The following is a 13,615-nucleotide window of genomic DNA, read 5'->3' as shown; positions in this document are numbered from 1 at the left end:
TGCAGAGAAGCCCAGTCAAATGCTTCCATGCCCTGAACGACAGGGATGCCAGAGGAGAAGTGCCATCATTGTGCTGTTTGAAGCTTTGGAGCGGGTGTGAGCAGAGTCAGGGCATAAGGGGATTTGTTGACACTGAAGCCCTGACCTGCTCAGCCAGGAACAATTTGTTTTGGGGTCAGCACAAGATAGTTTGAGGACTGAAATGGGTGCCAAGAACGTTTAATCAGGTGATGCGTGGACGAGGATCTGCAACTGCACTGGGACACCTCTCTAGGTCCTCTATGGAAAGGTCTGTGTTTCCCCTGGAGGCAACACAATTCCTTCAGAAGCTGCACCCTGCTTTCACGTGGAAGCTCCTCTGGGGAAAGTGAGCACGCAGCCTGTGTGTCGTGCTTGGTGGGAGAGGCAGCTGGAGCCTCCTGCCCTTGTGCTAGTGCTTTGAGGGCAAACGGGGATTTTCTTACCTTGGAGGGTTCCCAAGTGCTCTGGGGATGCCCGGAGGCAGACGAGGAGACCAGGATGTCGGTGCAGAGGCCGGGTCTGGCGCTGAGTGCAGAAGGCGGCTGGTCAGGGACAGCCCAGGAGCTGATCCTGCAGCTGCTGCTCCAGCGCTGCTCCAGCAGTGTTCCAGCAAGGGCCGCAGGAGCAGGAGACAACGACAGTTGCTATGGGCACAGCCCAACATTCCATCTAGAACCCCTGGGGGAGCCATGGGACAGAAAGGGGCATGGGCCGCCTCTGCCCCTTGTACTTCTTCTGCTGCAAGTTTGCTCTGAGAAGCTTCCCATTGGGCCTTTTCTCCTCAGTCGTCTGATGAGACGGGCAAAAGCAGTGCAGGGACAGCCCTGGCTCTTCCCGGTGCTTCTCTGCAAGGTTCCTCCAGCTGAAGGTGCACAGGAGCCTGCCTCTGTGCAAGGGCCCAGACCTCATCTCCTGCCCTGGAGAACCAGAAGGGCTCCTCCCACTGGCTCTCCTCCAGCTCTGAGAGGAGCTGGAATTTGCAAGTTGCCTAGCGCAGAGCCAACTCCAAAGCTTCCTCTCAAAGTGGAGGCATTCATCCTGCCCCCTTTCTCAATTCTCCTTTTGCTGCCCAATAATGTCACTGCATGGTTTCCCTCCTTTGGGCCTCTGAGCTGGTCTCTCACCTCATCACTCCTCCCTTGAAACTTGGAGAAACAGGATCTTTTTCAGGCCAACTGATGGGGACACACACACACACGCACAGGGACAGCACACGGGCATTTCTCTAGCAAACATTCAGGCGGAATTTCTAGATCCCTCTTCCAGCTCCCTTGGAGAAGCTCGGTGGTTGTCCCAAAAGACTCTGGCATTCCTCTAAGGAAGCAACACTTACAGAATTGCCTTTCCACACTGCTGGCCTTCACATTGCTTTTAACGCCTAGATCCCAGATATGAGAAAAAGCCAGGCAGCTTTGCTGCTTTCCTGCCTGTCCTTAAGGAAAAGCAAATCTTGCTTCAGTCCCAATCTTGCTTCCTTCCCAGCCTGCATGTTACCCACTGGCCAGCAAACTGAGGGGGCAGCTGGAACAAGTCCCACTGCAAGGCAGATACTTTGTAGCCTCCAAAGCCCACCTGCACCGGCTCCATCAGACAAGGGCAAGCTTGCCTCGGCTTCCCAGAAGCAGCCTGCCAATTGCCCCCTCCCTCGCCCCCTCTCCATCCACCCTCCACAGCCCCTGCCACCAAAGCCTTGCTAGGCAGGGCCATTTGCTGGCCTCCATAAAAGAGTGACTTGGATTCTTCTTTGGCGCAAGTGCCCCAGCTGTGACAAGTCAGAGGATAATGATCACACCCGCTCGGCTTTAGCTAAGGAGATTGCTGGAGGCCCAGAGCGGGACACTGGTCCTTTCAGGAGAAACTGCAACTGAACTAGCCATGCCTTTGTGGTGCATGCCGATAGGAATTGGATAGAATCGGAGGGCTTAGAAACGTCCTCCAAGCTGGTCAGCTCCATCAGTCCCCCAAAATGAAAGAAATTTTTCTGTCTGGGCTCCAAAAAGGACTCAACCCGCTGCTTTTATGCCAGAAAATATGGTGAGACCAGACCACTCATCTAGATGCAATTCAGTGAATTAAACAAAGCCTCCCTTTCCACTCCCAGCTGAGATGTTGAGGAATCAAAGGCTGAAGCCCCAGCGGTATTTCACTGGCAGTAAAGGAGACACACCTCAGGAAGTCCTGCCAGCTGAGCAAGGGGCTGGGCCTGGGGGAGGTGGCGCCTGCCCAGCTTCTTCTCTCAGGGCAAGTGCCGTCTTTGCAACACCAGGCAAATGGAACAAACATTGCTGGAGTGCTTTCATACAGACAAACAGACAAAATGGAACAAACATTGGTTTAATGATAAAGACAGATTAGGTCTCAACAAAGGCAAAATGACAAAGAGCATATGGCAGAGCATACAAAACACCCAACCTCTGACATTTACTGATAAATCTAATAATACTAATGAGTCCTGAATAATACTAATGTACCTTAACTACTAAATTGAGGAGGTTACTATCATGTAAACTAACTAAGTAGAAGATTAAACAACCCAAAAAGCTTAAAAAACAGTCCTATTCCTATCTAACTAATATCTAACAGTTGTATTCCTATCTAACTAATCTGCCTAACTCTTGCTAGCCCTGGACAACCTGCAGGGTTGTCTAATTTGGTCTTTTCTTCTTGGGGAGAGGCTCTGCTGTCTTCCGAGGCCGATGTCTTCTGCTGTGTTTGTTCCTTTCCTTCATGCTTTCAAACACCCTGCAAGATAGGAAGCAAACCATCCATTGCTCACGCTAGTACACACCATGAAACCAAGTGCCAAGATCTCCGTTTGAGTATGAATTTCTGTCTTTTCGGGCAGTGGCACATTTGTCAATGGATCAGCACCATGAGTCTGATGGTTCTACTTTCAATGCCTTGAAATGTCTTCCTCCTTTTGCTGCATCCTCTTTTGAATTTGATCAGCAGCATCAAACCAAGCTTTGATGGATCTATTCCTACTTGTATCAACTGGGTCTTGTTGGGGCACGGCAAGGTTTCATTGTGAAGGCTGGGTTTTACCTAAGCTCTTTGGGTTTGAGGTGGGTGTTAAGCTTGAGCACGGCTGCCGGGGGCGATGCTGCAAGTGCCCCCAGCTTCCCCTGCGGTGCCTTTGAAAAGGGTCAGCCCCTTTTAGTCCAAAGGCGCAGCTTTGAGCAGAAAGAGGAGGAACTTGCGCACCGTTTGCACTGCCCGCAGGGAAAGGGGCCTCCCGCCGAAGGGGGCGGCTGGCGCGGTTGGCAGCAGGGACACTGGGCGCTGCGAGCCCTCTTGCGGCTTCTCTTCCCTGGCTCCCCGTTCTCCTTTCTGGGAGGGCTTTTGCTCCTCTTTGCTTTGCCCATGCTCTGGAAATCAAAGAGTCCTTATCAATGCTTCCTTCCTCTCACAAAGCTGGAAATCAGAGCATCCAGCACAAAAATCGATCGGCCTAAGCAAATCCTTCCAAAGCCTCAAGAGCTGAGAAAACGGCTGCCTTTGCCAATGGGCTGCGGCGGGCTGCCAAGCCAGAGCTTGGAGGAAAATACTCCTCTTTTCTACAGGCCAAAGGGGTGGGAGAAAGACCTGGCTATTTAGAGCTCTACATTTCTTATTTCTACCTTTCTGCCTAACATCTATTTCTCTCTGCTTTTCCTCCACAAATGTCTAGGCAATGGCATTTCAATTCAGTCCAATTAGGGTAGACACATGCTTAGCCATTTTCTAGTCCCCAAAATAATCTCCCTCCCTGTCTCTCTCTCTCTCTCTCTCTCTCTCACATGATGGGAAGCAAATTGCTCTTTGCCGCTAAGGAAAGATTTAGGGGAGCCACAGCACCAGCAGCTCCTTCTTGGGGACTATGCTGGCATGCTAGAAAAACTCCCTGAAAATCTGCAGCATATCCACAAAGGCAGCCTGGACTGCTGATGTCAGCAAGCAGTGGGGAATTTGGGGTCTGATTGGAGTCAGCGAGGGTGCCAGCCCTTGAGAAGCCCATCTGCAGAGAGTCAAAGCCCATTTTGGTGGCGGTGCTGCTTTCTTGGGTCAAAGTTAGGCTCCAGAATTGCATACTTCAGGGCAGCAGCACAAGGAAGGCCCGGGCAGCATCTGCTGTGCCTTTCCCAGCACATGGGACGATGTGATCCTGGCAAAGGGGCATCTGGCATGGCTCGCCAGCAGCTTTTCTCCCCTTCTCCCAGTTTCTCGACCTTCCTGGCACCTCTCCATTTTCTTGCCCCTCACCTGAGCAAGAGTGCTGGCAAGTTTATGCTCCTTTTTCCAGGAGTAGTAGTACTCCACACACTGGGCCACGGTCTTAGTCTGGATCTGTTGTGAAGAGAAAAAGAAGGAATCGAAAATGGTGTCGGGGGCACTGGGGAAAAAGTAGACTATGGAGTCAACTAGGAAGTAAAAGCATGAAGTAAATGGAGTAGGGTGTAAAATGAAATCAACATGGAGAAAGAGAGGCATCATGCAATGTCTTAAACCCTGTATGATGCTAGGTGCTAATACACGCAATGCACAGATCAACAACAAATCCACCTAGCACAGTTCTTCTTTCCCCGCTTCACTCCAGTTATGCCAGCACAGCGTCTTGTGGAAGCAGCAGCAGACCTGTGCCACAAGTCTGACAGAATAAAGCTTCATCTTCCAAAAGAGCTTGGAGAAAAGGGCTGGAGAGGCAGGATCATCCTTTTGACACAGGCTTTTGATGTCCCCTTTTGTTACTACTTGAAGATACTTGCTCCTTGAGAAGAGAGAGACTGAAGCCCAGTGCTTGTTCCCAGAAATAAGCAAGCTTTCCTGCTGCTGATCTGCTCGGGTAAAGAATGTCCCGTGGCTTTACCTGCTTCTGGATGAGATGAAAATCCTTGCCGTAGGTGTGGAAAGCCTTTTGGAAGGACTCCTTCTCCTCAGGTGTCCATCTATCAGAGCCTGGCAATAAAAAGCAGCGGCTAGTAAACAGATCCCTTGATCCACACCAAGTAGATCCCACTGGCTGCCGAAAGAAAACGGTCGCAGGCCGTCATTCACGTGGGTGTACGTGTCTGCTCCCTCAGAAGGGCGTGAAGACAAGAGCAGGCATTGCCCGGGGAGAAGGATTGGAAAACAAGTAAAGCTGAAGGACTAGATGCTGGTGCTTTGCCCACCCACAGAGGAGACAAGACCTTGTGCTGGTGTTAAGCACAATTTCTTGAAGCAGAAACGCTTGCCACAACAATGAAGGGGACGGCAGCATCTGTCAGGGACGCAAGAAGCTCTGCTTTGCTTACCTGCGTAATGATAATCAGCCATGGGATGGCCTTGAGCTGTTGCAGGCCCCTCTGAGAGCAGCATCTCCAGAGCCTCCTGCAAGATCAAGAGGGAAAAGGCTTTAGCCGCCCCAGCACATTAAAAATGAGCCAAAAAATCACAGGTGCTGCCTTTCAGCTCCTTTGCCTCTCCAGACATTCAAGCGACTGTATCCCATGTGGGTGAAACACTGTCATTTGCTCCCAGTCCCTAGTTTTTGCTGCCCAACCCTTTGATCCTGGTCCCCAAGAGTGGCCTTTTGCTCACCAAGCTGAGGATTTTGCTGCTCCTGCAGCCAGAATGGCCTCAGCTGACTGAGGCTTCTGGGAATTTCCCCTCCAAATGTCTTAGAGAAGCCAAATCTCCAGGCCATTTACAAGGCAGCAGGACCTTCCGCCGCCGCCGCCTCCAGGAGGGAGATTCTCCCTGCTGGAGCCCTTTGGGCTCAGCCCTGACGCAGCTGGAGGAGACCCAGCAGGCAGCAAGTGCTCTGCTCCCTGTTAAGACCCTTCTTCCAAGAGCAGCCAGGAAAGGCTGTCCCAGTGCCCAGGCCTTCTGCATTCCCTGTGCCCTCTCCTCTGCGCCCAAACAGCCGCTTCTTACCGGAACGCTGCCGCGTGCCTGGTGCAGGCAGTGCAGGGCGCGCTCCAGGTTAGCTGCTGCCCCGGGAATGCCACGGGAGCTGGCCATGTCCAACAGTTCTCTTACTGCAAGCACAAGAAAAAACCCACCGAAAGTCAGCCTGGAGGCCAGCAAAGGGCAAAGGTTGCCATGCAAGGCAGAAGGAAAGGCCGGCAGCTAAAGACAGCAGCTTGGAGAGAGAGCATGAAAAGGAGAGCAAAGACAGAGCCAGCTGAAGCAAGGGCCCACGCAGTGCTGGCTCTCCCTCCAAAGCAGCTTCTGTAAGAAGAAGTGGGGGCCAATCTCCCCTCTTCCAGTGGCAAACGGCCCTGACCAGTTTGGAGAGCAAGGTGCTTGCTCTTTCTCCTTGCCTCTAACACTTCTACATGGGAAGATGGGCGAGACAAGGAGAGAAGCAGAGCCTGCAAAACGCTGCCTTTTTAGGCATAAGGAGCCTTTTCAAGACCCAAGTAGCTCAGGGCTGGAAGCAAAGCTTGAAGCAAAGCTACCTCTGTCAGGTTTTTCCATGTCAGAGTCATCCTCTCCCCAGGGCTTCCAGACCAGGGTTGCAGGCTCTTCATCCTCACTTGGTGCTCTGTTCTGCAGCTCTGGGAGCTCAGCCTGAAAGTCGCTGCCAACATTGATGTGTCTAAAGGAAGAAGGAGGTGGAGGTGAGAAAGGCAAGTGGTCAAGAGAGCCTTGCTGTGCACCCACAGGCTTGAACCAATCCCAGCCTGACTGTGAAAGAGCAGTTCTCCTCCTCGCCATTCCTCCAGTTTGCTGTCCTTTAACCCTAGGCCAAAACTCACGGCTGAATCTGGGCTCTTGCTTTCCTTTTCATTGTGCCTCTCCTTTCCACCTGAAAGAGATCAAAGCAATGCTCCAGTTCAAAATCCTTCTGCCAAGGATGTGTCAGTAGCCTTCCTTCTCATCCTCATCATTGCAAAGCCCGAGCTCCCGTGTCCCAGCTCCTTTCTCTTTGCTGTCATTGCTGCCTTTTTGACATGGAATGTCCTAGGCAGGACCCTCCAGCAGTCAGCAGCTTCCTCAGGAGGGCAAGCAGAAGGCCATGCACTACTCTCTTCACTCCCGGGGCCACGGAGAAGAGCCAAGAGAATGGCAGGGGAGATGTGCAGGCTTAGGTTGGATCGAAGGAAAAGCTTCTTCAGCCAGAGGCTGCTTGGGCACTGCAACAGCCTCCCCAGGGAAGGGGGCACAGCACCAAGGCTGACTGAGCTCCAAAAGTGTTTGGACACTGCTCTTGGGCACAGGCTGTGATTGTTGAGGCTGCCCCGGGCAGGCCCTGCAGTTGGGCTCAGTGATCTTTCAGAATCCCTTCCAAGGCAGAAAATTCTGTGCTACTGTGATTGTGCTCTTGAGGAGATGGCATTTGACGGCCGCCCCTGAGCATGAGGTAGAACCAGCCCTACGTGCACTGAAAAAAGAATCTCTAAAGATCTTAAAATAGAATGGATCTATAGGCGATGTAAATACGTAAGTAGATAAGAATTGCTGATCCCAGATGGTTTTTGAAGTTGAAAGCCTGTGTTTGCAGAGAAGCCCAGTCAAATGCTTCCATGCCCTGAACGACAGGGATGCCAGAGGAGAAGTGCCATCATTGTGCTGTTTGAAGCTTTGGAGCGGGTGTGAGCAGAGTCAGGGCATAAGGGGATTTGTTGACACTGAAGCCCTGACCTGCTCAGCCAGGAACAATTTGTTTTGGGGTCAGCACAAGATAGTTTGAGGACTGAAATGGGTGCCAAGAACGTTTAATCAGGTGATGCGTGGACGAGGATCTGCAACTGCACTGGGACACCTCTCTAGGTCCTCTATGGAAAGGTCTGTGTTTCCCCTGGAGGCAACACAATTCCTTCAGAAGCTGCACCCTGCTTTCACGTGGAAGCTCCTCTGGGGAAAGTGAGCACGCAGCCTGTGTGTCGTGCTTGGTGGGAGAGGCAGCTGGAGCCTCCTGCCCCTGTGCTAGTGCTTTGAGGGCAAACGGGGATTTTCTTACCTTGGAGGGTTCCCAAGTGCTCTGGGGATGCCCGGAGGCAGACGAGGAGACCAGGATGTCGGTGCAGAGGCCGGGTCTGGCGCTGAGTGCAGAAGGCGGCTGGTCAGGGACAGCCCAGGAGCTGATCCTGCAGCTGCTGCTCCAGCGCTGCTCCAGCAGCATTCCAGCAAGGGCCGCAGGAGCAGGAGACAACGACAGTTGCTATGGGCACAGCCCAACATTCCATCTAGAACCCCTGGGGGAGCCATGGGACAGAAAGAGGCATGGGCCGCCTCTGCCCCTTGTACTTCTTCTGCTGCAAGTTTGCTCTGAGAAGCTTCCCATTGGGCCTTTTCTCCTCAGTCGTCTGATGAGACGGGCAAAAGCAGTGCAGGGACAGCCCTGGCTCTTCCCGGTGCTTCTCTGCAAGGTGCCTCCAGCTGAAGGTGCACAGGAGCCTGCCTCTGTGCAAGGGCCCAGACCTCATCTCCTGCCCTGGAGAACCAGAAGGGCTCCTCCCACTGGCTCTCCTCCAGCTCTGAGAGGAGCTGGAATTTGCAAGTTGCCTAGCGCAGAGCCAACTCCAAAGCTTCCTCTCAAAGTGGAGGCATTCATCCTGCCCCCTTTCTCAATTCTCCTTTTGCTGCCCAATAATGTCACTGCATGGTTTCCCTCCTTTGGGCCTCTGAGCTGGTCTCTCACCTCATCACTCCTCCCTTGAAACTTGGAGAAACAGGATCTTTTTCAGGCCAACTGATGGGGACACACACACACACACCCAGGGACAGCACACGGGCATTTCTCTAGCAAACATTCAGGCAGAATTTCTAGATCCCTCTTCCAGCTCCCTTGGAGAAGCTCGGTGGTTGTCCCAAAAGACTCTGGCATTCCTCTAAGGAAGCAACACTTACAGAATTGCCTTTCCACACTGCTGGCCTTCACATTGCTTTTAACGCCTAGATCCCAGATATGAGAAAAAGCCAGGCAGCTTTGCTGCTTTCCTGCCTGTCCTTAAGGAAAAGCAAATCTTGCTTCAGTCCCAATCTTGCTTCCTTCCCAGCCTGCATGTTACCCACTGGCCAGCAAACTGAGGGGGCAGCTGGAACAAGTCCCACTGCAAGGCAGATACTTTGTAGCCTCCAAAGCCCACCTGCACCGGCTCCATCAGACAAGGGCAAGCTTGCCTCGGCTTCCCAGAAGCAGCCTGCCAATTGCCCCCTCCCTCGCCCCCTCTCCATCCACCCTCCACAGCCCCTGCCACCAAAGCCTTGCTAGGCAGGGCCATTTGCTGGCCTCCATAAAAGAGTGACTTGGATTCTTCTTTGGCGCAAGTGCCCCAGCTGTGACAAGTCAGAGGATAATGATCACACCCGCTCGGCTTTAGCTAAGGAGATTGTTGGAGGCCCAGAGCGGGACACTGGTCCTTTCAGGAGAAACTGCAACTGAACTAGCCATGCCTTTGTGGTGCATGCCGATAGGAATTGGATAGAATCGGAGGGCTTAGAAACGTCCTCCAAGCTGGTCAGCTCCATCAGTCCCCCAAAATGAAAGAAATTTTTCTGTCTGGGCTCCAAAAAGGACTCAACCCGCTGCTTTTATGCCAGAAAATATGGTGAGACCAGACCACTCATCTAGATGCAATTCAGTGAATTAAACAAAGCCTCCCTTTCCACTCCCAGCTGAGATGTTGAGGAATCAAAGGCTGAAGCCCCAGCGGTATTTCACTGGCAGTAAAGGAGACACACCTCAGGAAGTCCTGCCAGCTGAGCAAGGGGCTGGGCCTGGGGGAGGTGGCGCCTGCCCAGCTTCTTCTCTCAGGGCAAGTGCCGTCTTTGCAACACCAGGCAAATGGAACAAACATTGCTGGAGTGCTTTCATACAGACAAACAGACAAAATGGAACAAACATTGGTTTAATGATAAAGACAGATTAGGTCTCAACAAAGGCAAAATGACAAAGAGCATATGGCAGAGCATACAAAACACCCAACCTCTGACATTTACTGATAAATCTAATAATACTAATGAGTCCTGAATAATACTAATGTACCTTAACTACTAAATTGAGGAGGTTACTATCATGTAAACTAACTAAGTAGAAGATTAAACAACCCAAAAAGCTTAAAAAACAGTCCTATTCCTATCTAACTAATATCTAACAGTTGTATTCCTATCTAACTAATCTGCCTAACTCTTGCTAGCCCTGGACAACCTGCAGGGTTGTCTAATTTGGTCTTTTCTTCTTGGGGAGAGGCTCTGCTGTCTTCTGAGGCCGATGTCTTCTGCTGTGTTTGTTCCTTTCCTTCATGCTTTCAAACACCCTGCAAGATAGGAAGCAAACCATCCATTGCTCACGCTAGTACACACCATGAAACCAAGTGCCAAGATCTCCGTTTGAGTATGAATTTCTGTCTTTTCGGGCAGTGGCACATTTGTCAATGGATCAGCACCATGAGTCTGATGGTTCTACTTTCAATGCCTTGAAATGTCTTCCTCCTTTTGCTGCATCCTCTTTTGAATTTGATCAGCAGCATCAAACCAAGCTTTGATGGATCTATTCCTACTTGTATCAACTGTGTCTTGTTGGGGCACGGCAAGGTTTCATTGTGAAGGCTGGGTTTTACCTAAGCTCTTTGGGTTTGAGGTGGGTGTTAAGCTTGAGCACGGCTGCCGGGGGCGATGCTGCAAGTGCCCCCAGCTTCCCCTGCGGTGCCTTTGAAAAGGGTCAGCCCCTTTTAGTCCAAAGGCGCAGCTTTGAGCAGAAAGAGGAGGAACTTGCGCACCGTTTGCACTGCCCGCAGGGAAAGGGGCCTCCCGCCGAAGGGGGCGGCTGGCGCGGTTGGCAGCAGGGACACTGGGCGCTGCGAGCCCTCTTGCGGCTTCTCTTCCCTGGCTCCCCGTTCTCCTTTCTGGGAGGGCTTTTGCTCCTCTTTGCTTTGCCCATGCTCTGGAAATCAAAGAGTCCTTATCAATGCTTCCTTCCTCTCACAAAGCTGGAAATCAGAGCATCCAGCACAAAAATCGATCGGCCTAAGCAAATCCTTCCAAAGCCTCAAGAGCTGAGAAAACGGCTGCCTTTGCCAATGGGCTGCGGCGGGCTGCCAACACAGAGCTTGGAGGAAAATACTCCTCTTTTCTACAGGCCAAAGGGGTGGGAGAAAGACCTGGCTATTTAGAGCTCTACATTTCTTATTTCTACCTTTCTGCCTAACATCTATTTCTCTCTGCTTTTCCTCCACAAATGTCTAGGCAATGGCATTTCAATTCAGTCCAATTAGGGTAGACACATGCTTAGCCATTTTCTAGTCCCCAAAATAATCTCCCTCCCTGTCTCTCTCTCTCTCTCTCTCTCTCTCTCACATGATGGGAAGCAAATTGCTCTTTGCCGCTAAGGAAAGATTTAGGGGAGCCACAGCACCAGCAGCTCCTTCTTGGGGACTATGCTGGCATGCTAGAAAAACTCCCTGAAAATCTGCAGCATATCCACAAAGGCAGCCTGGACTGCTGATGTCAGCAAGCAGTGGGGAATTTGGGGTCTGATTGGAGTCAGCGAGGGTGCCAGCCCTTGAGAAGCCCATCTGCAGAGAGTCAAAGCCCATTTTGGTGGCGGTGCTGCTTTCTTGGGTCAAAGTTAGGCTCCAGAATTGCATACTTCAGGGCAGCAGCACAAGGAAGGCCCGGGCAGCATCTGCTGTGCCTTTCCCAGCACATGGGACGATGTGATCCTGGCAAAGGGGCATCTGGCATGGCTCGCCAGCAGCTTTTCTCCCCTTCTCCCAGTTTCTCGACCTTCCTGGCACCTCTCCATTTTCTTGCCCCTCACCTGAGCAAGAGTGCTGGCAAGTTTATGCTCCTTTTTCCAGGAGTAGTAGTACTCCACACACTGGGCCACGGTCTTAGTCTGGATCTGTTGTGAAGAGAAAAAGAAGGAATCGAAAATGGTGTCGGGGGCACTGGGGAAAAAGTAGACTATGGAGTGAACTAGGAAGTAAAAGCATGAAGTAAATGGAGTAGGGTGTAAAATGAAATCAACATGGAGAAAGAGAGGCATCATGCAATGTCTTAAACCCTGTATGATGCTAGGTGCTAATACACGCAATGCACAGATCAACAACAAATCCACCTAGCACAGTTCTTCTTTCCCCGCTTCACTCCAGTTATGCCAGCACAGCGTCTTGTGGAAGCAGCAGCAGACCTGTGCCACAAGTCTGACAGAATAAAGCTTCATCTTCCAAAAGAGCTTGGAGAAAAGGGCTGGAGAGGCAGGATCATCCTTTTGACACAGGCTTTTGATGTCCCCTTTTGTTACTACTTGAAGATACTTGCTCCTTGAGAAGAGAGAGACTGAAGCCCAGTGCTTGTTCCCAGAAATAAGCAAGCTTTCCTGCTGCTGATCTGCTCGGGTAAAGAATGTCCCGTGGCTTTACCTGCTTCTGGATGAGATGAAAATCCTTGCCGTAGGTGTGGAAAGCCTTTTGGAAGGACTCCTTCTCCTCAGGTGTCCATCTATCAGAGCCTGGCAATAAAAAGCAGCGGCTAGTAAACAGATCCCTTGATCCACACCAAGTAGATCCCACTGGCTGCCGAAAGAAAACGGTCGCAGGCCGTCATTCACGTGGGTGTACGTGTCTGCTCCCTCAGAAGGGCGTGAAGACAAGAGCAGGCATTGCCCGGGGAGAAGGATTGGAAAACAAGTAAAGCTGAAGGACTAGATGCTGGTGCTTTGCCCACCCACAGAGGAGACAAGACCTTGTGCTGGTGTTAAGCACAATTTCTTGAAGCAGAAACGCTTGCCACAACAATGAAGGGGCCGGCAGCATCTGTCAGGGACGCAAGAAGCTCTGCTTTGCTTACCTGCGTAATGATAATCAGCCATGGGATGGCCTTGAGCTGTTGCAGGCCCCTCTGAGAGCAGCATCTCCAGAGCCTCCTGCAAGATCAAGAGGGAAAAGGCTTTAGCCGCCCCAGCACATTAAAAATGAGCCAAAAAATCACAGGTGCTGCCTTTCAGCTCCTTTGCCTCTCCAGACATTCAAGCGACTGTATCCCATGTGGGTGAAACACTGTCATTTGCTCCCAGTCCCTAGTTTTTGCTGCCCAACCCTTTGATCCTGGTCCCCAAGAGTGGCCTTTTGCTCACCAAGCTGAGGATTTTGCTGCTCCTGCAGCCAGAATGGCCTCAGCTGACTGAGGCTTCTGGGAATTTCCCCTCCAAATGTCTTAGAGAAGCCAAATCTCCAGGCCATTTACAAGGCAGCAGGACCTTCCGCCGCCGCCGCCTCCAGGAGGGAGATTCTCCCTGCTGGAGCCCTTTGGGCTCAGCCCTGACGCAGCTGGAGGAGACCCAGCAGGCAGCAAGTGCTCTGCTCCCTGTTAAGACCCTTCTTCCAAGAGCAGCCAGGAAAGGCTGTCCCAGTGCCCAGGCCTTCTGCATTCCCTGTGCCCTCTCCTCTGCGCCCAAACAGCCGCTTCTTACCGGAACGCTGCCGCGTGCCTGGTGCAGGCAGTGCAGGGCGCGCTCCAGGTTAGCTGCTGCCCCGGGAATGCCACGGGAGCTGGCCATGTCCAACAGTTCTCTTACTGCAAGCACAAGAAAAAACCCACCGAAAGTCAGCCTGGAGGCCAGCAAAGGGCAAAGGTTGCCACGCAAGGCAGAAGGAAAGGCCGGCAGCTAAAGACAGCAGCTTGG

Source organism: Agelaius phoeniceus, chromosome Z (genome assembly GCF_051311805.1).
Source record: "Agelaius phoeniceus isolate bAgePho1 chromosome Z, bAgePho1.hap1, whole genome shotgun sequence".
NCBI classification, from domain to species: Eukaryota; Metazoa; Chordata; class Aves; order Passeriformes; family Icteridae; genus Agelaius; species Agelaius phoeniceus.
The sequence above is the reverse complement of the archived record's forward strand: the minus strand, read 5'-3'. Positions refer to the sequence as shown.